This window comes from Artemia sp. Qi Xiang Cuo, chromosome 11, assembly GCF_049724085.1.
Source record: "Artemia sp. Qi Xiang Cuo chromosome 11, ASM4972408v1, whole genome shotgun sequence".
Taxonomy (NCBI): domain Eukaryota; kingdom Metazoa; phylum Arthropoda; class Branchiopoda; order Anostraca; family Artemiidae; genus Artemia; species Artemia sp. Qi Xiang Cuo.
Genome location: NC_142804.1, coordinates 74770511 through 74795569, shown reverse-complemented (window position 1 = coordinate 74795569; position 25059 = coordinate 74770511). Strand labels below are relative to the sequence as shown.

At 35.4% G+C, this 25059-nt stretch overlaps 1 pseudogene; it reads left to right on the top strand.

The window, feature by feature from the left end:
* The first annotated feature begins 4980 nt into the window (after positions 1-4980).
* On the top strand, positions 4981-5718 carry LOC148947337 (uncharacterized; annotated as a pseudogene).
* Positions 5719-25059: the final 19341 nt, after the last annotated feature.

Here is a 25059-nt window from a genome sequence, read left to right as displayed (position 1 = left end):
ACAATCTCAACTCCTCCATTTGCAAACAGATAGGGTTTTTTTTTTAGCAGATAGAATCTCAAGTTCACTTTGCATGTTCAGTTTTTTTTAGCTTTGCATAACGATCTTGATGTCTCACTTGATAGTCTTTAAATAAACGACATGTAAGCATGATGAAAAGTACCTTGAAAAAGAAGAAGATTTTATACTCTTTAAAATTTTTTATGTATTTATTGTTATTATTTTGTATCGTCTATCTATTATATCCTATTCTGTTGCAAGGAACCAACTTAAAAATTTTGAAAACAATAAATAAGAAAATTTATGAAAATAAATATAATTCCAAAATAATAAGGATCTGGATGGAGCCGATTTTTTGTACTGCTTTCTAATTGAAATAAAAACAGTCGGACGGGTGCCCGAAAGAATCTGTTAACAGTTTCTTCGGAAAAAATCTAACAAATCCTTTTCCGTCTTTCGTACTGCCCACATTTCAAAATCATTATTGATCAGTGTTATCACTCTAGTCTCCAATGTTCTAATCTTGGTTTGGAGACATATCTTTCTACTCTTCCAAATTTTTTTAATCTTCGTAAAAACCTTATGGTCCGTCGTTATTCTACTTTAACATTTTCATTACATCTACCATCTTTAGTAATAATAATACCTAGGTGAGTGAAGCTATCGGTTTGATCCATCTTCTCGTTACCCAGTATTACTCTTCGCTTTCACTAATTTTTATTCAATGTAACTTAATCTTTTTAACATTAATTTTTAGATTTATTTTTGCACCTCTCAGAAGCTAAAAAAAAACTTTTATTTTGCTTACTTTTTCAACTAAGAAAGTCACATTGTCAGACAAATCTATGCCTGGGATAAGTTTTACTTTTTCTTTTTGATTCCATCATCTCGTATAGCATTGGAGGTGTTCATTTGGACAGTGCCCATCAAACTGATCCGTATAGATGAGCGTAAAACGTAGCCTTGCTGGGCTCACGAATAAGTACGAACCAAAACAATGTTATCAGATGTAATGTATTATTGTTGTCTAAAGGACAGGCCTTAAGGCTTCAATTTTTCTTTCCCAAATGCACTTCAGATGGAAAATGTAGTGTTATAAACTTGAGAGGGGGTTTATTCAATTAGAAATTGGAAGCTCTAGTTCCATTTTTAAGAATTAAAAGAGATTGGAGTTCAACTTGCCCTCCCCCCTCTCGCTCTCTGTTCCTCAAATGTATCCTATCAAAACTGTGTGATAGTCATTTCTTTCAATGCAGTTATAAATCAATAATAAAGAAAACTCTTGAGGCAACACCGTTCCACCGCGCCTGGAATCAAGCGGTGACATTTATTCACGGTGAATATCTGAGGTTTATATGGAAGGTGTGGTCGTATAAACTTTGAAGTGGTTCATTCGATTGGAAATTTAAAAATCTTTTTTCATTTTTAAGAGTCAAAAGCTAAAGGAGGAGAACTAGACCCCCCGCCCCTTCTTTACCCAAATAAATCCGATCAAAATATTAATATATATAATTTTTTTTAAAAACATATAAAAAATAAGATAACAAAAACACCAGGGTTGACACAACCCTTCCAGAACGTGGATGCACTTGTAAAAGTTGTACCCTGGGACTAAAAGTTTTTATAGAAGGGGTGATCGTATGAACCATGGAGGGGGCTAATTTGATTGGAAATTGAAAGTTTTAGTGCTCGTATTAAGAGTGAGAAGTGGTTTGAGTACAACTAGTCCCTTCCCCCACGCCCTCTTTTCGCCAAATGCATCCCCTTTAGCCCATTTTGTTAAAGATAGTTCAAAGATTAAAAAAAAAGTTGTTAAGTCTATTTTACATCAAAATAGCTGGGCTAAAGAATTATAGAATATTTGATAAAATAAATTACTGAAATTACTAAAATTCAACGACCATTCTGTGTTTTATATTAAGTTAACATGGGGAATTAAGTAGTGGCTTATCATTGAAATTAAGTAATGTAAAATGACATGAGAAAAACTTTGCCTAATTTAGCAAAAATCCCTCAATTCAAGTAAACTAATTAAAATAGATCCCTAATTTGAAGAGAAAAATTCTTTAATACTTGTTCAAGTTAATGCTCAGCATTCATTTGTCTTCCTCATAGGTCTATATAAAAATTCGATGAGAACAAATTATGACGTCAATTCATAATTTGGCTGCTTGCTACTTCTACTACACATACTCCTAAAAATTTCCTGTGAAACCAACTCACCTTATGTCAACACAGCTATGCATGGGCCTCCTCCATACCAATTTATTTAAAGCCTCCTTCTTTACAACCCTTTCCTTAAAGACATTTCCCTTCCGTCTTTCCTTGGGACATCTCCCTTCGGTGACAACCTCCTTTTGTTTTGCCCTAGATGGTTGGGTGACAAGGACGATATTTGAATTTCTCTTGTTCTTTGTCCGCCATATGTATCATAGTCATTTCAAGCTTGTTCTTATTATAGCCCTACAAAGTGAAGTGGAACCAAATTTTCGAACTGCTACCGTCAGTTAGATTGGTACCCAAAATAATCTATAGGTTTTATCTCTAGTAAACATCTAGCAGATCTCCTGCCTCTTTTGGAGTTTCAATTTTTCAGAGTCATATTTGACAATTACCATCATTATAGCTTCTAATATTTTGTCATTGGTTCGCAGACTTATCCTTCTATCATTACCGTATCGGACCAATAGTCCTAGGACATCGAGAGAGGGCTGATTTGAACATTAATTAAAAGTTATATTGCTCTTTTTAAGGGACAAAATAGATTGGAACGCAACTATCCAGTCTCCCAAATCCCATTTCCCCCAAAATACTTGAATCAAAATTTTGCTATAAAAATGAAGTCTTAATTCATGGATAATATGGCAAGAAGAATCTATAGTCATACCCGCGTCTTCTTAGCATTCTTATATCTTCTCTTTTCCTTTTTATTCTTTCTTATTATCTCTTTTCCTGGTTGTCATTAGCTAGTACTTCTGTCATTTGTGCGTGAAAGATCAATTAATTTTTTAATTTATTTACTTATTGTCTCTCCTGTCATTGCAATAAAACTTGAAAAGATGATCCTTGTAAACGTGAATCTCTTCAGGCTTCAAATAAATAATGCTTACATGGATATCTGAAATTTAGTAAAGTAATAAATATATAAGCTTGTTGTAAATAAGCATGTTTTATTTTTTAGTAATATATGTCTTGTTAATGATAATGCCCGATAATAAAAGATGCTTATTACTGCTATCTTATTGCTGTTACTGATACAGTCAATAAATATAATTTTTTTTTACCTTTATAACTAACAAATCAAATAATATTAACATTTTGATTACTAAATATCAGTATATGTATATTAAACTGACGATGCACATTCATTTTCATTTTTCATAAACTTTCAGCAATTTTTAACAACATACACCCTTTCAAAAATCTGGAAACAGTTAATAGGGTTTAATCTAGTTCCATGTATCCTCTAGTTGACTAAAAATGGGAGACTTTATATAATTCGCAAAAAAGATGTTTCCTCTCTTTCAAAGTTTAGATAAAGATGACCTAGTTTGATATGGCTGAGTTTTGAAAAGAGAAACAGCACTAAAAGTTTGAACTTAATACCCTCAGTCGTTCTTAGGATACTGCTGAGATGCCTTATTCGTATTTAGAATTAACACAGTGAATTTTTATTTAATCTTAAGGAAAATTTTATTTTTTAAACATAAGGGGCAAATGGGAGGGATGGCGTGGGAGGGGGATTAGTTTCCCTCCAATCAGATTCGACTATTATTTTCAATCGAATGAGCCCTTTTTGAAGTTGTTACGACAACTCCTTCGTGACGAAGTGCCCTGGTATAAATAAAATAAAATAATAATACATTGTACCCACATCGATGTTTACTATAATAATGACAAGCTTTCCAATCACTTTCGACTATTAAAAAGGGCACTGGCCCTTTCAATTTCCAATCTAATGAGCCCTTTTGAAATTTCTACGATGACCCTTTCAATAAAAAACATTATAAGCTCCCAAGGCATAGCTTACAACCCTTACCCTGAGGAAGGGGGGGTGTCTTCCTCAAAGACCTAATTTCCAAATGTTTCAACTACATGGAACAAAATTGCTATCTCAAAATTTCGATTGGATGTGTTTGGGGAAATGGTGGGCTTGAGAGGAGGGTTAATTGCCCACCAATCACTTCCGAATATTAAAAAGGGCACTAGCCCTTTCAATTTCCTATTGAATGAGCCCATTTTGAAGTTTCTGCGCCAATACTTTCTATAAAAACCTTATATTCTCCTGGGTATAACTTACATCCCTTGCCCGGAGGGCTCTGAGGGAGTTATCATACTCAAAGACATAATTTCCGTACCTTCCAACTAAGTTGAACAAAATGGCTATCACTTTCGACTATTGAAAAGGGCACTAGCCGTTTCAATTTCCAATCGAATGATTCCTTTTTGAAGTTTCTACGACAACGCAACTAATATATTTATAGTTTAATAATAAATTGATCCATACCTACCGAAAAAACCATGTCCTAAATTAGAAAAAAATCCCAATGTGGCTTATCCTACAAAAATCATGTGAATCGTGTTGTCTAAACCTAGAATTAAATTAAAGCTGGCACAAAACAAAATGAAGTTATATAATTCTCCTGGTTAAAATTTAAATATTATTTCTATGAAATGAAACAGATTTTCAAAGCATAAATCCTAATCATCCAATGATTCTTAATATAATTTATTTTATTACTACTTTTAGCTGTTTTTTGTCGTGTATATAGTTGTATTTACTTTTTATAGCTAATTAAGTAAAAAATATTCAGTAGTTGTGATGTAAAAGCAATACTGTGTGACATATGTAAGAAAACTTTTATTCGGTTGGAAAATTTGACTAGACATAAACGAGTGCGTACAGGTGAAAAACCCTTTCAGTGTAATATATGCAAGAAAACATTTGCTGATTCTTGAAATTTGACTAAACATAAACGAATGCATACAGGTGAAAGACCTTTCCAGTGTGATATATGTAAGAACACTTTTACTCGGTCAGGAAATTTGACTAAACATAAAATAGTGAATACAGGTGAACAACCTTTCCAGTATACTATATTTAAGAAATTTTTTGCTCTCTTGTCAGATTTGACCAAACATAAACGAGAACATACAGATGAAAGGCCCTTTTAGTGTGACATATGTAAGAAAACTTTTACTCGGTTGGATCATTTGACTACACATAAACGAGTGCACTAAGGTGAAAGACCCTTCCAGTGTGATATATGTAAGAAAACTTTTATTCGGTTGGAACATTTGACAATACATAAACGAGTGCATACAGGTGAAAAGCCCTTCCAGTGTACTATATGTAAGAAAACTTTTGCTGTGTCGTCAACATTGACTAGACATAAACGAGTGCACACAGGTGAAAGACCCTTCCAGTGTGATATATGTAAGAAAACTTTTGCTGAGTCTGTAAATTTGATTAGGCATAAACGAGTGCATACAGGTGAAAAACCCTTTCAGTGTGCCATATGCAAGAAAACTTTTGCTCAGTCTTCAAATTTGACCACACATAAACGACTACATACAGGTGAAAAACCCTTTCAGTGTAACATATGTAAGAAAGCCTTTTCTCTCTCAAGCACTTTGACGAAACATCAAAGAACGCATACAGGTGAAAAACCCTTTCAGTTTAACATATGTAAGAAAACTTTTGCTCATCAACTTTGACTACACATAAACGACTACATACAGGTGAAAAACCCTTTCAGTGTAACATATGTAAGAAAACCTTTTCTGTGTCAAGCACTTTGACGGAACATCAAAGAACGCATTCAGGTGAAAAACCCTTCCAGTGTGACCTATGTAAGAAAACTTTTGCTCAGTCGTCAGCTTTGACTAGACATAAACGAGTTCACACAAGTGAAAAATGTTTTTAGTGATATATATGAGAAAAGATTCTCTGAATCAAGCTCTTTGAATAAGCTCCAATGAGGGTTTACAGGTGAAAAACCCTTTAGATTGTATGTATATAAGGAAACATTTCTGATCTGAGCCACTTAAGTGCTAATTCCACCATGCATATATAAGACAGTGTCTAAATCAAAGTCAAAACTTTAGCGATAAAGAATATTTTAGTTCTAGAGGCCAAGGACATTCTTTCCAGGCGTGTTGAGCTTAATTTAAGAATTTGAACTCAAATTCATCACTAAATAAAACAGAAAGTAGTAAAAATAATTTTAAATTACATTTAAGTAAAACAACAAATATGTTAATGTTTTTTTATTTTAAGTATTCTGCCAGTATCTTTGTGTCCATTATACTTTAGCGGCAAACAAAATTGTAATAACCAGTTGGAGAATATTGTTCTCCATTACAGACGATGCCTTGAGCCAAACTATTTGTAGATTAATTCTTATATGCTACACCGGGAAGTGAGTCTAGACCTGACATTTGTTTGTGCTTGTATGTATATTTTCAATATTGTAGACATACCTCTGAAGTTTCTAGCTATATATTAATCTTTAAGCATAAATTTATAATTTTAAAATGTTTGTTTTTGAAAAATCGTGATAATTTCAATCAGAATCTAGGCATTTACTTTGGTGAAACGGAATAAAAACCTAGTCAGTTAGATCACTGTCTTCAGAAACAGAAAGAAAGTTGTAAGTATGAAACAGTTGACTTTAGAGATGTTTCATTTGGGAAACAGCCAAAATCATAGAGTAAGACATTGTACACTCATCATCAAGCATAAGAAGTTTTAATAAATGTTTTAGTACCAATAACGAAATTAATACTGGCTGCATATCAGTTGCTGCAAAAAAAAATCCCTCTAAATTTTTTTTTAGTTTGGACAGAATATTTGACTAAAAAATAATATTTTGTTTGACTCAGCTGTAGAAATACTAACCAAGTTGACAGGTCCTTTGCTACTTAAAATTCTTATATGTTAAACTTTACATCATTTTACCTATATTTTTTTTTTATCATAGATAAAATGGCAATTTTCCTTCTTTCAAATAAAGTTGTTCCTAAATTACGACTCCATAGTTGGTTGATGTTTTTTTTTCCACCCGAAACACTATCCCTAATTTGCAAGAATTGTTATGACTGTCAGGGTATTTACCCTCCCTTCTCCTTAAAAAATGTGAAAATTACAAACAGTGACCAGTAAATTCTTTTTTGAAGATTATGAATAACAAGATAAAAAATAAAAGGCTATAAGGCAAGTTAGACCACCACCCTGGCAAGACTAGTTGGCTCTGGTTTTCTTAATGAGAGTTTCTGGAGAATGTTTTCCTGAAATCCCTTGACCATTATTTACCAGGCATTTTATTGTCATTCCATGATGGGGGATAATTTTTACTATTGGTGACCGCATACTGGTTAGCTAACTTCCTGACAATTCTCAAAGAAAGACCACACTGCATCGAGGCTGCTTCCTTGAAATAACTCACAAATAACCTTTCTTTTTCATGACTGAAAACCTGTTTTAAATTAAGGTTTCGTTCATAATCAAATTTGGTCTCACGAGCTGTTTGAAACCTTTTCAAATGAAATGTCAGTGTTTGTTTTTTAAGTTGAAATATCTTGCAGCTTCACCAATGCTCATTTTATAAAAAAATATAAACAAGTTCAGATAGTTTATTTTTGTGTTTTTAACAAGTAGATTTACGCTGTTGTAACTTTAAGAGGGGTACATAACAGGAGTGTCCTAGTTGAATAGTTTGGCGAAATAAATGGATTCTGTTGAGTTTGACAGCGCCAGAGTTTTAAATTTATTTTTGGGAAGATTAATTGGCTTAAACTCTGAAACAATGAGAACAAGAAAATACGATAGCCAAAATTTCCTTGAGAACGAGAAAAAATACGGTAACCAAAATTTACTTGCCAGTCTGCTATTTTGGTGGATGGGCTGAAAACGTGAAAATTAGAATAGCAAAGGCCTTTGGTGTCTTTTCGGAGTTGAAAAGCCATATGAAACGTTGATTAAAACGCACGGCTATGAAGCAACACCTGTGAACTATAAAATGTTGATTTTAGGAAGCTTTTGGCTAACATATTGTGAGTTTTCGAGAAGAATGGTCTCGGGATGGACGTGCTCGTTTGACAGATTATATCTAATTTTCTTGTTCGATCATCATAACTATATTCATCATCTGTGTAACAAATTTATATTTGTAAAGATTAATTTTGCAATAATTTTTTGACAGTAGTTTTAAAGTGGAAAACCGTCAAGCGTTTTGTTTTGTCGTGGTTTACCTTATCTCTGTTACATTTTCTTGATGTTTCAAAGTTCATTTCGGATTTTTTTTTAAATGTAAGAGTTGGAATATTTCAGTAGTGTTTGTCGTGGTTTACCTTTTCACTGTTACATTCTCTTGATGTTTCAGAGTCCTTTTGTTTTTTTTCGTTGAAATGCAAGAGTTAGAATATTTCAGTAGTGTTTTGTTATGATTTAATTTGTCACTGTTTCATTCTCTTGAGGTTTCAAAGTTCATTTTAGTTTTTTTTTTTTTTTGTTGAAATGTAAGAGCTGGAATATTTCAGTAGTGTATGTTGTGGTTTACCTAGTTACTGTTATATTCTCTTGATTTTTCAAAGTTCAACAGGTTAGGTTAGATTAAGTTAGGTTACAACAGGTTAGGATAGGCTAGATTAGATTAGGTTAGCCTACGTACGCGCTCGTACGTAGGCTAACCTAATCTAACCTATCCTAACCACTACTGAAATAATCCAACTCATGCATTTCGATGAAGATCCAAAATGAACTTTGAAACATCAAGAGAATGTAACAGTGACACGGTTAACCACGAGAAAACACTACTGAAATATTCCAACTCATGCATTACAACGAAAAAGATCCAAAATGAACTTTGAAACGTCAAGAGAATGTAACAGTGACATGGTAAACCGCGACAAAAGACTACTGAAATAATCTAACTCATGCATTACAACGAAAAAGATCCAAAATGAACTTTGAAACGTCAAGAGAATGTAACAGTGACATGGTATACCACAACGAGATGTAAAAAAGAAGTTGAAAAATACTATGTTAAAAAAAATTCAAAAAAAGTAAAAAAAAATGGGGGAGGGGAGGGGAGGGGGAGGAGGAGAGGAAGGGGAAGAATGGGAGGGGGAGGGGGCCTTTAGGGGCCCAGTGGGGGCTTTTGGGGACGGGGGGTCTTTGGGGGTCCGGGGGGGCTCTTTGGGGTTGGGGACCTTATAACACTATTCAAATGGTAGTTGTGTATTATACCGAACACAGTCGAGAACCGCCCTAATAAAAATAATCTGTATCTCTTAATAGGAGTTAGAATTCCCTCAGATGCTTTACCATTTTCGTTTCTGCTATCAAATTTATCTTGTCTCATGGAGAAATTGTGTCAATCAGTTATCTTTTCCTGTCTGTATTTCCAACTCTTGGATAAGAATATTCCAATATTCAAATTTCCTTATCTGATGATGTCACCTTGTTATCATAGTAATCCAACCAGATGCTTACATTCATGAAAATAATTAACCTTATCTGATGATGTCACCTTCTTATCATAGTATTCCAACCAGATGTTCACATTCAAGAAAATAATTAACCTTATCTGATGATGACACCTTCTTATCATAGTATTCCAACCAGATGTTTACATTCAAGAAAATAATTAACCTTATCTGATGATGTCACCTTCTTATCATTGTATTCACTGAATGGGTTGCGTCACCCTCGAAAGTAGGTCAATGATCTTGTACTACTCGCGGTATTATATGCCCATATATGGAGTCCCCCTCATATATATTGAGGCTTCCGTACTTCCTACATAGATCTTTTTTTTGGTCAGAAAATCTCAGGTGGCCGATTTTCATGAAAAAAAAATATGAAGCCGTTTTTGAGAAAAAATAAACACTTACATAAATATTGACGGTTTAAAGAGATAGTATCTTAGTTTGATTGAAGTTTCATTTTTACTCTTTATTTTAGTTAAAAAGACTTTCAACTAAAATAGTTCAATTTTTTTTATTCAGATTTAGTTAGTTTAAAAAAAGAGCCAGAAGTTTCAATTTCCGATCGAATGAGCCCCCTCCAAAATTAATACGACCACCCCTTCCACATAACCTAATATTCTAACAATGGGCAACTTATATAAGTGAAAATCCTTGACCCGGGGGCTAGGGAAGAATTCTCAAACCGTAAGTTATAGTAATTTAAATTTTAAACAAAATGGCTATTTTAAATTTTGATAAGATTTCCATTTCAAGAAAAAAGGCACCGGGGAGGTTGTTACTTTTAGATCACTTTCGATTCTTAAGAACTTACATAATTTACAATTCTGGTCCCGGGTGCTATGAAGGAGCTCTGAACCCCTAATTTATAGTAATTTGAATTTTGGACTATTTTGAACAAAATGGATATCTCTAAATTTCTATAGGATATATTTGGAAAAAAGATTTGAGGGGGATAGATACCCTCCGATCACTTTTGATGACTCTTAAAAAGGTAACAATAACTTTGAATTTCCAATTCAACGAGCTATATCTGAAGTTTATGCGACCACCCCTTACATATAACCTTATATACCCTCGGGGCATAGCTTACAACACTTACCCCGGAGTTTGGGTGGATCTGTCTAAATGGCTTTCTCTAATTTTTATCAGATGGGTTTTGGGAAAAAAGGGCGTGGAGGGTTCAGTTGCCCTCGGATTGTGTCGATCCCGGAGTTTTATTTATCTGACGTTTGAGCTATTTTAAAAAATAGCTACCTCAAAATTTGTATGAACCATTTATGCCCCTAGAGCATATCTTAAAACGCCTGCCCCGGGCCCTGGGGGGTTACGTCCACACCGGAGTTTTTCATGTCAGACCTTTGAACTATTGTAAAAGGAATGGCTATCTCAAAATTTGTATCGGGTATGTTTGGGGAGAAAAAGGCATGGGGTAAGTCTAGTTGTCCTCCGATCTCTTTTGACTCTTAAAAAATGAACTAGAACTTTTAATTTCCATTCAAATGAGCCTTCTATAAAGTTTATGCAAGTATTCCGTCCACAAGAACCATATAGGCCCTCAGGAAAAAAACTTATAACGCCACAGGCCCCAGAGTTTTTGTTTCATATTTTTTTAAATATTTGTAACAAAGAATTATCTCCAAATGTTTATCGGATGGTTTGAGGAGAAAAGAGTGGGGTGGGGGGGCTATTTTCCCTCGGATCTCTTGACACTTAAAAATTGAACTAGAACTGTAAATGTCCTATTAAACGAGCCCTCTGAAGCCTCTACGAGCATCATTTCCATAAGAACCATATATGTCCCCAAGGCATAACTTAGAACGCCTGCTCCCGAGCCCTGGGGTTTTGTTTTGACCCTGGAGTTTTTGTTATCCTACCTTTAAACTATTTTTAACAAAATTGTTATCTCAAATTATTTATCTGATGCATTTGGGGGAAAGGGGCGTGAGGGGGGAGGGCTAGTTGCCCTCCGATCTCTTTTGACTCTTGAAAACTGAAATAGATATTTTAATTTCCAATCAAATGAGGCCTCTCTGAATTTTTTACGAGCATTCCTTCCATAACGAGCGTATATGGCCCCAGGGCATGACATACAACGCCTGCCCTTGGGCCCTGAGGGATTGTTTTGACGTAGGAGGTTTCGTTTTATGACCTTTGAACTAATTTTAAAAAAATGAGTATTTTAAAGTTCTTATCGGATGGGTTTGAAGAAAATAGGGCGTGGAGAGGAGGGAGGGGGCTGGTTGCCCTATGATCTATTTCGACTCTTACAAAGTGAAGTATAACTTTCAATTTCCAATCAAATGAGCCCTCTCCGAAGTTTATACGAGCATCCCTTCCATAAGAACCATATATACCCCCAGAGCATAACTTACAACGCCTGTCCCCGGGCCCTGGGGGGTTGCGGTGACACAGGAGCTTTCTGACGTTTGAACTATTTTTAACAAAATGGCTATCTTAAAATTTTTGTCAGAATGGTTTGGGGAAACAAGAGTTTGGGGGGGGGGGGCTAGTTATCCTCGGATCTCCTTTGACTCTTAAAAAGGGAACTAGAACTTTCAATTTCCAATCAAATGAGTTCTCTTTGAAGTTTATACGAACATTCCTTTTATAAGAACCATAACGCCCCCCGAACATAACTTACAACGCCTGCCCCCGGGCCCTGGGGGTTGTGTTGACACCGGAGTTTTGTTATCTAATTTTGACCTATTTTAAAGAATGGCTATCTCTAAATTTGTATCGGGTGGGGTTGGCGAAAAAAGTAAACGGTGGGGGTGGGGGTAGTTGCCCTCCTATCTCTTTGACTCTTAATAAGTTAATTAGAACTTTTCATTTCCAATCAAATGAGCCTTCTATGAAATTTAAACAAGTATCCCTTCAGTATGAACTATATATGCTCCCAGGACATAACTTAGAACACCTGCCCCCGGATCCTGGAGGTTGTATCGACACCAAAATTTTTCGTAGGTCCTCTTTCATTAGCTGGTATCTTTTTATATTTCAAACTCGAGAAACGTCGAAAAACCTGTTTTTCAACGGGATGATACACGACTCCGCCGTAGAGAAATGCACTGTATAGCGTGGTTTTAATTGCATATACGATATTTAAAGTGTTTTTTTTGGGGGGGGGAAAGAGGTACATAGGTTAGGGTTATAATTTATTCAAGGTTATAATTTATTATAACGCTGACAGGTTATAATTTATTCAAGGATTATTGATCGAGTCTAATGGGGTCAATGCCCTCATTTTCAAGGTCGATTTATTTGTTGTTTCTAGATGTAATGACTCCGGGGCGAAAGTTGCACATGCGCATTGGTTGGAACAATGTATTGATCCACTCGATGGGGAACTGAATTTCCGACAAATTGATTACATAATCGGCGGGGCAATGTATTGATCCACGAAAGGGGAATTAGGAAACAATATGGCTTCATTGATCTTTAGGTCTAAGAGATAAATGGTCTTTAGTGACAGAGAAAAATTAATATTCTATTTCTATATACGTTTAGAGATTATTTGGGCGAAACCGTTTGAGGCATTTTAGGGATTATTTAGGCGAAACAGTTTGAGACATTTTAGAAGATGATTTGGGCGAAACAGTTTGAGACATTTTAGAAGATGATTTGGGGTGAAACTCTGTCGTTATAATACAAATTCCCATTTCCAATACAAGTTCCATTTGAACAGTGTTGTGAGGTCCATTACCACAACCCCAAAGGGTCCCCGGGCCGCTACCCCAACCCCAAAGGGCCCCCAAGACCCGAAAGGCCCCGGGCCCCAAAGAATCAGACCCTCAAAGGTCCCCCGGGGCCCCGAAGGTCCCCGGGCCCCCAAAGGCCTCCCCTGGACCCCCAAAGGGCCCATCTGTTTGCATGTCTGAATCTATTTGTTTGTATGTCTGGGTTGGTGTTTGCAAGTCCAAGAATTTGTCTTTGTTGGTTTGAATGCCTAAAGTGCATGCCTCTCTCTGTTTGTATGTCTGAATCTATTTGTTTACATGTCTGGGTTGGTGTTTTTAAGTCCAGTGTCGTGCCACTCTAAGTGAACCTAAATTAACCCAACTTCTTGCGTATCTCTCTCACTATGACTGTGTGTCTGAGCAGGTGTCTTAGATTTCAAACACCAACCCAGACATGCAAACAAATAGATTCAGACATATAAACAGAGAAAGACAGGCACTTTAGACACTCAAAACCAAAAAGACAAATTCTTGGACTTGCAAACACCAACCCAGACATGTAAACAACTAGATTCAAATATACAAACAGAGAAAGACAGGAACTCTAGACATTCAAACCAACAAAGACAAATTCTCGGACTTGTAAACACCAACTCAGACATGCAAACAAATAGATTCAGACATACAAACAGAGAAAAACAGGCACTTTAGACATTCAAACCAACAAAGATAAATTCTTGGACTTCTAAACATCAACCCAGACATGCAAACAAGTAGATTCAGACATACAAACAGAGAAAGACAGACACTTTAGACATTCAAACCAACAATGGCAAATTCTGGGGCTTGCAAACATCAAGCCAGACATGCAAACAAATAGATTCACACATAAAAACAGTGAAAGACAGGCACTTTAGACATTCAAATCAACAAAGGCAAATTCTTGGACTTGCAAACACCAACCCACACATGTAAACAAATAGACTTAGACATACAAACAGAGAAAGACAGACACTTTAGACATTCAATCCAAAAAAAATAAATTCTTGGACTTGCAAACACCAACCCAGACATGCAAACAAATAGATTCAGACATATAAACAGAGAAAGACAGACACTTTAGACATTCAATCCAAAAAAGATAAATTCTTGGACTTGCAAACACCAACCCAGACATGCAAACAGAGAAAGAGATGCAATTTAGACATTCAAACCAGCAAAGACAAATTCTTGGAGTTCCAAACACCAACACAGACATGCAAACAAATAGATTCAAACATATAAACAGAGAAAGACATGCACTTTAGACATTCAAATCAACAAAGGTAAATTCTTTGACTTGCAAAAAACAACCCAGACGTGCAAACAAATAGATTCAGTCATACAAACAGAGAAAGAGAGACACTTTAGACATTCAAACCAACAGAGACAAATTTTTGGACTTGCAAACACCAACCCAGGCATACAAACAAATAGATTCAGACATACAAACAGAGAAAGACTGACACTTTAGACATTCAATTCAACAAAGACAAAATTCTTGGACTTGCAAACACCTACCCAGACATGCAAACAAATAGATTCAGACATACAAACAGAGAAAGACAGACAATTTAGACATACAAACCAACAAAGACAAATTCTTGGACTTGCAAACACCAACCCAGACATGCAAACAAATAGATTCAGACATACAAACAGAGAGACATTCACTTTAGACATACATACCAACAAAGACAAATTCTTGGACTTGCAAACATCAACCCAGACGTACAAACAAATAGATTCAGACATACAAACAAAGAAAGACAGATACTTTAGACATTAAAACCAACAAAGACAAATTCTTGGACTTGAAAACACCAAACCCAGACATACAAACAAAAAGATTCAGTCATACAAACAGAGAAAGACAGGCACTTTAGACATTCAAACCAACAAAGAGAAATTCTTGGAGTTGCAAACACCAACCCAGACACGTAAACAAATAGATTCAGACATACAAACAGAGAAAGACATGCACTTTAGGTATTCAAATCAACAAAGACAAATTCTGGGATTTGCAAACACCAACCCAGACATGCAAAAAAAAAATTCAGACATATAAACAAAGAAAGACATGCAATTTAGACATTCAAACCAACAAAGAGAAATTCTTGGACTTTCAAACACCAGCTCAGACATGTAAACAAATGAATTCAGACATACAAACAGAGAAAGACATGCACTATAGGTATTCAAATCAACAAAGACATATTCTTGGACTTGCAAACACCAAACCAGACATGTAAACAAATAGATTCAGTCATACAAACAGAGAAAGACAAACACTTTAGACACTCAAAACAACAAAGACAAAATCTTTGAGTTGCAAACATCAACCTAGACATGCAAACAAATAGATTCAGACGTACAAACAGAGAAAGACATACACTTCAGACATTCAAACCAGCAAAGACAAATTTTTGGACTTGCAAACACCAATCCAGACATACATACAAATAGATTCAGACATATAAACAGAGAAAGACATACACTTTAGACATTCAAACCAGTAAAGACAAATTCTTGGACTTGCAAACACCAACTCAGACATACTTGCAAATAGATTCAGGCATACAAACAGAGAAAGACATACACTTTAGACATTCAAACCAGCAAAGACAAATTCTTGGACTTGCAAACACCAACTCAGACATACATACAAATAGATTCAGGCGTACAAACAGAGAAAGACATACACTTTAGACATTCAAACGAAAAAAGACAAATTCTTGGACTTGTAAAAACCAACCCAGACATGTAAACAAATAGATTCAGACATACAAACAGAGAAAGACAGACACTTTAGACATTCAAACCAACAAAGACAAATTCTTGGACTTGCAAACACCAACCCAGACATGCAAACAAATAGATTCAAACATACAAACAGAGAAAGACAGACACTTTAGACATTCAAATAAAACAAAGACAATTCTTGGACTTGCAAACAACTACCCAGACATGCAAACAAATAGATTCAGACATACAAACAGAGAAAGACAGGCACTTTAGACATTCAAACCAGCAACAACAAATGTTGGACTTGGAAACACCAACCCAGACATACATACAAATAGATTCAGACATATAAACAGAAAAAGACATACACTTAAGACATTCAAACCAAAAAAGAAAAATTCTTGGACTTGCAAAAACCAACCCAGACATGCAAACAAATAGATTCAGACATACAAACAGAGAAAGACATACACTTTAGACACTCAAACCTAGAAAGACAAATTCTTGGACTTGCAAACATCAGCCCAGACATGTAAACAAATAGATTCAGACAAACGAACAGAGAAAGATATACACTTTAGACATTCAAATCAACAAAGAAAAATTCTTAGAATTGCAACGACAAACCCAGACATGCAAACAAATAGATTCAGTAATAAAAACAGAGAAAGACATGCACTTTAGACATTCAAACCAACAAAGACAAATTCTTGGACTTAAAAACACCAACCCAGACATGTAAACAAATAGATTCAGACATACAAACAGAGAAAGGCATGCACTTTAGGCATTCAAACCAACAAAGACAAATTCTTGGACTTGCAAACACCAACCCAGACATGCAACCCAGACAAATTCAGTATAGATTCAGTCATTCAGTATAGATTCAGTCATTGACTAGTCAGTATAGATTCAGTCATTGACTAGTTAACACAAGAGAATTATATCATACTTTTTTGGATATTTTAACTTGGATTCTTGGTAAATTTTCCATTGGCTGTTTTCAGCTTTACCTTTTTTTGATCCCGCCCACTGTCATCAGTCGCTGCTAGGCATTCATACACAGAAGGTGTGCGGACGTATTGAGAGAGAGATTTTGCTTTTTTTCATTTTGTCATTTGCCGAAGCTATGCAAGTGGAAAACCGGGCGTTTGCTCAATTTAAATATTACAAGCTGTGGCCTTGCAAAAATACGCGGGTGATACCTGTCAAAAGTGATGGAAGTAATTATGAAGTTTGCTGTTACGGAACTGACGAAATTAAAATAGTAACGTCCGAGAATATATGGGCTTGCGCAGAGAAATATGAAGAAGCGCTGAGAGATGGCAGAAAAAATGTTCAGAGAGCAAAAAAGGCTGTGTACGGAGGACTCGGAAGGTTTAGCCGGGGATTTATCTGAGTCGGTTAACTTGATGCAGTCAGAAATTGTTAACCTTCGTGACGACATACAGGATGAAATTCGTAGGAGAGTGGAAGAGCAGTGCAGTAGATTAGGGAGTTCTCCGGTGACACAGATTAAGTCAGATTTTCTTGATACTGTCGCGCAAGCTGTCTATGAGGCAATTGATCTGTAATTCAAGAGTAAATTTGAACTGATTGAGAATTCACTTGGTGATTTGCGGGTAAGAATTGTTCAAAATTGCGCAAAGCTCCAAAAGCTTGAAACTAAGCTGGATGATATAAACCAGTCTTCTCTTCTGACTAAGGTCATTGTATCTGGGATAGACTCTCCCGCGCGTGATTTGCCTCACCTTGGTGAGAAAGTTTTAGCTCGACTTAACAGTGAAATGGGACTCAATCTTGATAAATCCGTTGTCAAGGGTGCAAGGCGTTTGGGAGGTGCCTCGGAAATAAAAACTCCGATTGAACTTACATTTTTACTGAGGCATCTGCAGTTGAGATCCTGCGCAATCGCAAGAATTTGAAAGGTACCCGAATCTATGTAAATGAGGCTCTAACCAGGGAAAGGCAAGAAATCTACAAGCATGCGCGCAATAAGTTTGAATTGAAAATGTATGGACTTTACGAGGTGTTGTTTAAGTCAAGTGCGGTTCGCAAATCATTCCGTGTAAAACGATTTCCGACGTAGTTCAGATTCGCAATGTGTCATATGAACCTGTTGTCTAAACTAAGAAGCTGTGAATTTTTCTTTTCTTTTTTCGTTTTATGGATCGTTTTCAGCGTTTTCTTGATTCTTGTTTGAAATTAGATGTTATTCTAAATTCAGCTACCGGAAGTGATAAAGATATGCCTTATGTAAATAATCTACATGAATGTGATTATTCTTCAGGCGAGTTTCTATCGGAAAAAATAAAAATTAGGAATTTTCCGATACGATCGTTACATGTAAATGCCCAGGGGCTACAAAGTCCATTCAATGAACAGAAGGTCCTGCTTGCATCTAGTTCTATAGACACTGCTGGATTTTTCAAGACTTTTTTGTCAGCGAATACACCCCTTACAATGTTAGATCTTCCTGGGATAAAGTGCATTTCGCGTCCAAGGTGTCGGAATGCGAGAGGAGGTCAGATGCTGTATATTCGTGATGACTGGTCTTTTAGTATTCTCAGTGATTTGTCTGTATTTGATGAAGGGTTATGTGAGACTATTTTGTTGAAGTTGTACCTTTGGGCTGTAATCCATTTATTGTCGGATCTGTTTATCGATCTCCGTCGGGTAATCCAAAAATATTTTTTGAAGTTTTTGAACCGCTGTTGAAAAATCTGGAAACGTTGAAAAAACCGGTTATTATTTAGGGTGATTTTAATTTTGATCTTTTGAATCTCGATGTTGGAAATAATAAGGAGTTTTTAACTATGATGTTGTCTTCTAATTTTCTTCCAAGTATTTCTCTGCCGACAAGAGTTACAGCTAACAAAGCTACATTATTAGATAATATATTTTTCTCTCCTGTTTTATTTGATGCTGAAAAATCGTCAGTAATTTTGTCTGATATATCAGATCATTTTCCGGTGAGTGGTCTTTTAAATTTAAATAATAGTAATAAACAACATAGAGATTCAACAATGGATAATTCAAAAAAGCGATATACATGGATTGATTGTAAAGTTATACGTCAGTTAATTGTTGACCATGATTGGAGTTCGGTTTATGGCTCAGATGACGAAAATGCTGCGTTTTCAGATTTTATTGATCAAATGATGCGACTGCGGGATCGGGCTTCTTCAACACGAGTTTGGCATGGAAAGTTTGCGCAGAAATTTGACCCATGGATTACTGAAGGTATTTTGGCATCGTTAAAACATAAAAATAGAAAATTTAAGAATTGTTTAAAATTACAGACACCTGAGTCGTGTGAAGAATTCAGAGTTTATAGGAACAAGCTAAATTAATTTTTCAGGCATGAGAAGAGAAAATATTATAAAGAGAAATTTTTGGAGTATAAATCGGATATGAGAAAAACATGGCAATTGATAAATGAAAAGATACGTCCTCATAGTCGTAAGAATACTAGTGTTAATTGCCTTGTTTTAAATGGAGAAAATGTTACAGAGCCCAATGAAATTTTAAATGCTTTTGGAGATTATTTCAGTAATATTGGTTCTAGACTTGCATCGACTATGATTATGCAACTGAATTCCCCCTCTGTTCCAGTTAATGAGCAACATGCAGAAAATTCGTTTTCTTTTTCTGAGATTAAGCCTCATGAGATTGAAAAAGTTATTCTGAAGCTTAGGCTAAACGGAGTTTTTCTAAGGATGAATTTGGATTTTTGGCTCAAACCGTAAAGCAAATAGCGTCAAGCATTTCACCTTTGTTGGCACATATTTTTAATCTATCACTTAGGCATGGGGTTTCTCCTGAGCTTTTAAAAAAAGTAAATGTTACAGCATTACCTAAAGCTGGGAGTTCAACTGACCCTTCAGATTATAGAGGCATTTCTCTACTTTCGGTTTTCAGCAAAATTTTGGAAAAGCTTCCAAATAGTCAATTACAAAAATATTTATTTGATAGTAAGATTTTACACACGTGTCAATATGGTTTTATAAAAGGAAAGTCAACTGAACTGGCAATTCATGAGCTTTTACTAAATATTAATGATTCACTGGTTGAAGGTCAACACGTGTTGGCGAATTTTCATGATGTCGCAAATGCGTTTGACACCGTTAATCCTTTCTAAACTTAAGTCTTATGGGTTTTCAACACAAGCTGTTAAATTTTTTTCATCTTACCGTTCTGGGAGACGACTAGATTGTGTTGATAAATCTCCTGATCTCCGTTCCGAAACTTTTTCAATTAATTACGGAGTGCCTCAGGGCTCTGTTCTTGGGCCTATTCTATTTATTCTTTTTATAAATGATTTGCCAGAAGTTTTGCCTCTTTGTAAAATTATAATGTTTGCTGATGATGTAGTAATTTTTGCTTCTCACCAGGACCTATCAGCTATTTTCCAGAACCTCAAAAGTACGTTACTAACTGTATCTGATTGGTATTCAAGGAATTTACTAGCTCTTAATGAAAAAAAATGCCAGTATATGTTATTTTCGCGAACTGGATCAGTAGTGTCAGATACCTTCTCTCTTTTTTTGAATGGTCTTGAATTAAGATGTGTAGATCAGTTCAAATATCTTGGGATTATTTTAGATGAAAATTTGTCGTTTCATAAATATGTAAAAACACTGTCGTTAAAAATTTCCCGAAATTTTGGCATGCTAACTCGTCTTTGTCACTTTTTTCCTAAAGCTATTTTAAAATCTATTTATTATTCTTTCGTCCACCCATATTTTCTCTATTGCATTTCGGTTTGGGCATCTACCTTTCCGTCTGTTTTCAAATCTCTCCAAATACTTCAGAATAAAGCAATGAGGATTCTTTTTAATGTTGATTGCAGAACTTCAATTAGACACCTATATGGGACTTCAGGAATTTTCTCTTTGGACCTACTTCATTTAATTTCTATCTCTAGTATTTGTCACGATTATCAATATAGTAATTTACCTGTAAATTTCTCCGGCATTTTCTCAACTAATTCTCAATTTCATAATTATCCTACTACGCATCGTACAGACTTTTCGTGCGAAATTCGCCCGACATCGAGAGCGGGATTCAGCATCCGTCACATTGGCCCAAAAATCTGGAACTCAATACCAGCATCAGTTCGAGAATGCAGCAACAAGCGACATTTTCTAAGACTGGTGAAGAAATATCTTATGACATGCTAAGCATTTTGTTCACTAGGGTTTTCTTTTTCGTTGTTGTAAAATTTAGTTAGAAAATGGCTATGTATTTTCGTTGGCAATATTTTCAGCGCTAAAGTATGCCACCAGGCATGTGCGCTGTTTTGTGACATTTATTTATGTACGTGTTATAAATAAAAATATTCTACTCTATTCTACTCTTGGACTTGCAAACACCAACCCAGACATGTAAACAACTAGATTCGAATATAGAAACAGAGGAAGACATGCACTTTAGACATTCAAATCAACAAATACAAATTCTTGGACTTGCAAACATCAACCCACACGTGCAAACAAATAGACTCAGACATATAAACAGAGAAAGACAGACACTTTAGACATTCAATCCAACAAAGACAAATTCTTGGACTTGCAAACACTAACCCAGACATGTAAACAAATAGATTCAGACATATAAACCGAGAAAGAGAGACACTTTAAACATACAAACTAACAAAGATAAATTCTTGAACTTGCAAACACCAACCCAGACATGCAAACAAATAGATTCAGACATACAAACAGAGAAAGAGATGCAATTTAGACATTCAAACCAGCAAAGACAAATTCTTGGAGTTGCAAACACCAACCCAGACATGCAAACAAATAGATTCAAACATATAAACAGAGAAAGACATGCACTTTAGACATTCAAATCAACAAAGACAAATTCTTTGACTTGCAAAAACCAATCCAGACGTGCAAACAAATAGATTCAGTCATACAAACAGAGAAAGAGAGACACTTTAGACATTCAAATCAACAAACACAAATTCTTGGACTTGCAAACACCAACCCAGACATGTAAACAACTATATTCAAATATAGAAACAGAGGAAGACCGGCACTTTAGACGTTCAAATCAACAAAGACAAATTCTTGGACTTGCGAACATCAACCCACACATGCAAACAAATAGACTCAGACATATAAACAGAGAAAGACAGACACTTTAGACATTCAATCCAACAAAGACAAATTCTGGGACTTGCAAACACCAACCCAGACATGCAAACAAATAGATTCAGACATACAAACAGAGAAAGACATGCACTTTAGACATTCAAACCAACAAAAACAAATTCTTTGACTTGCAAAAACCAACCCAGATATGCAAACAAGTAGATTCAGACATACAAAAAGAGAAAGACAGACACTGTAGACATTCAACCCAACAATGACAAATTCTGGGACTTGCAAACACCAACCCAGTCATGCAAACAAATAAATTCAGACATACAAACAGAGAAAGAGATGCAATTTAGACATTCAAACCAGCAAAGATAAATTCTTGGACTTGAAAACACCAACCCAGACATGCAAACAAATAGATTCAGACATACAAACAGAGAAAATCATGCACTTTAGACATTAAAACCAGCAAAGACAATTTCTTGGACTTGCAAACACCAACCCAGACATGTAAACAACTAGATTCAAATATACAAACAGAGAAAGACACGCACTTAAGAAATTTTAAACCAACAAAGACAAATTCTTGGACTTGCAAATTTCAACCCACTCATGTAAACAAATAGGCTCAGGCATACAAACATAGAAAGACAGACACTTTAGACATTCAATCCAACAAAGACAAATTCTCGGGCTTGCAAATACCAACCCAGACATGCAAACAAATAGATTCACACATACTAACAGAGAAAGACATGCACTTTAGACATTCAAACCAACAAAGACAAATTCTTGGACTTGCAAAAACCAACCTAGACATGCAAACAAGTAGATTCAGACATACAAACAGTGAAAGACAGACACTTTAGACATTCAAACCAACAATGACAAATTCTGGGGCTTGCAAATACCAACCCAGACATGCAAATAAAGATTCACACATACAAACAGAGAAAGAGATGCACTTTAGACATTCAAATCAACAAAGACAAATTCTTGGACTTGCAAACATCAATCTACACATGTAAACAAATAGACTCAGACATACAAACAGTAAAAGACAGACACTTTAGACCTTCAAACCAACAAAGACAAATTCTTGGACTTGCAAACACCAAACCAGACATAAAAACAAAATAGATTCAGACATACAAACAGAGAAAGACAGGCACTTTAGACATACAAACCAAAAAAGACAAATTCTGGGACTTGCAAACACCAACCCAAACATACAAACAAATAGATTCAGACATACAAACAGAGAAAGACAGGCACTTTAGACATACAAACCAACAAAGACAAATTCTTGGACTTGCAAACACCAAACCAGACATGCAAACAAATAGATTCAGACATACAAACAGAGAAAGACATGTACTTTAGACATACAAACCAACAAAGACAAATTCTTGGACTTGCAAACACTAAACCAGACATGCAAATAAATAGATTCAGACATATAAACAGAGAAAGACAGGCACTTTAGACATACAAACCAACAAAGACAAATTCTTGGACTCTCAAACACCAACCCAGACATACAAACAAATAGATTCAGACATACAAACAGAGAAAGGCAGACACTTTAGATATTCAAACCAACAAAGACATTCTTGGACCTGCAAACACCAACCCAGACATACAAACAAATAGATCCAGACATACAAACAGAGAAAGACAGGCAATTTAGACATTCAAACCAGCAAAGACAAATTCTTGGACTTGCAAACACCAACCCAGACATACAAACAAATAGATTCAAACATACAAACAGAGAAAGACATATAATTTAGACAATCAAACAAGCAAAGCCAAATTTTTGGACTTGCAAACACCAACCCAGACATACAAACAAATAGATTCAGACATACAAACAGAGAAAGACAGACACTTTAGACATTCAAACCAACAAAGACAAAATTCTTGGACATGCAAACACCAACCCAGACATGCAAACAAATAGATTCAGACATACAAACAGAGAAAGACATGCACTTTAGGTATTCAAATCAACAAAGACAAATTCTTGGACTTGCAAACACCAACCCAGACATGCAAAAAAAAATTCAGACATATAAACAAAGAAAGACATGCAATTTACACATTCAAACCAACTAAGAGAAATTCTTGGACTTGCAAACACCAACTCAGACTTGTAAACAAATGAATTCAGACATACAAACAGAGAAAGACATGCACTTTAGGTATTCAAATCAACAAAGACATATTCTTGGACTTGCAAACACCAAACCAGACATGTAAACAAATAGATTCAGACGTACAAACAGAGAAAGACAGACACTTCAGACATTCAAACCAGCAAAGAAAAATTTTTGGACTTGCAAACACCAATCCAGACATACATACAAATAGATTCAGACATATAAACAGAGAAAGACATACACTTTAGACATTCAAACCAGTAAAGACAAATTCTTGGACTTGCAAACACCAACTCAGACATACTTGCAAATAGATTCAGGCATACAAACAGAGAAAGACATACACTTTAGACATTCAAACCAGCAAAGACAAATTCTTGGACTTGCAAACACCAACTCAGACATACATACAAATAGATTCAGCTGTACAAACAGAGAAAGTCATACATTTTAGACATTCAAACGAACAAAGACAAATTCTTGGACTTGTAAAAACCAACCCAGACATGTAAACAAATAGATTCAGACATACAAACAGAGAAAGTCAGACACTTTAGACATTCAAACCAACAAAGACAAATTCTTGGACATGCAAACATCAACCCAGACATGCAAACAAATAGATTCAGACATACAAACAGAGAAAGACAGACACTTTAGACATTCAAATCAAACAAAGACAATTCTTGGACTTGCAAACAACTACCCAGACATGCAAACAAATAGATGCAGACATACAAACAGAGAAAGACAGGTACTTTAGACATTCAAACCAGCAACAACAAATTTTGGACTTGGAAACACCAACCCAGACATACATACAAATAGATT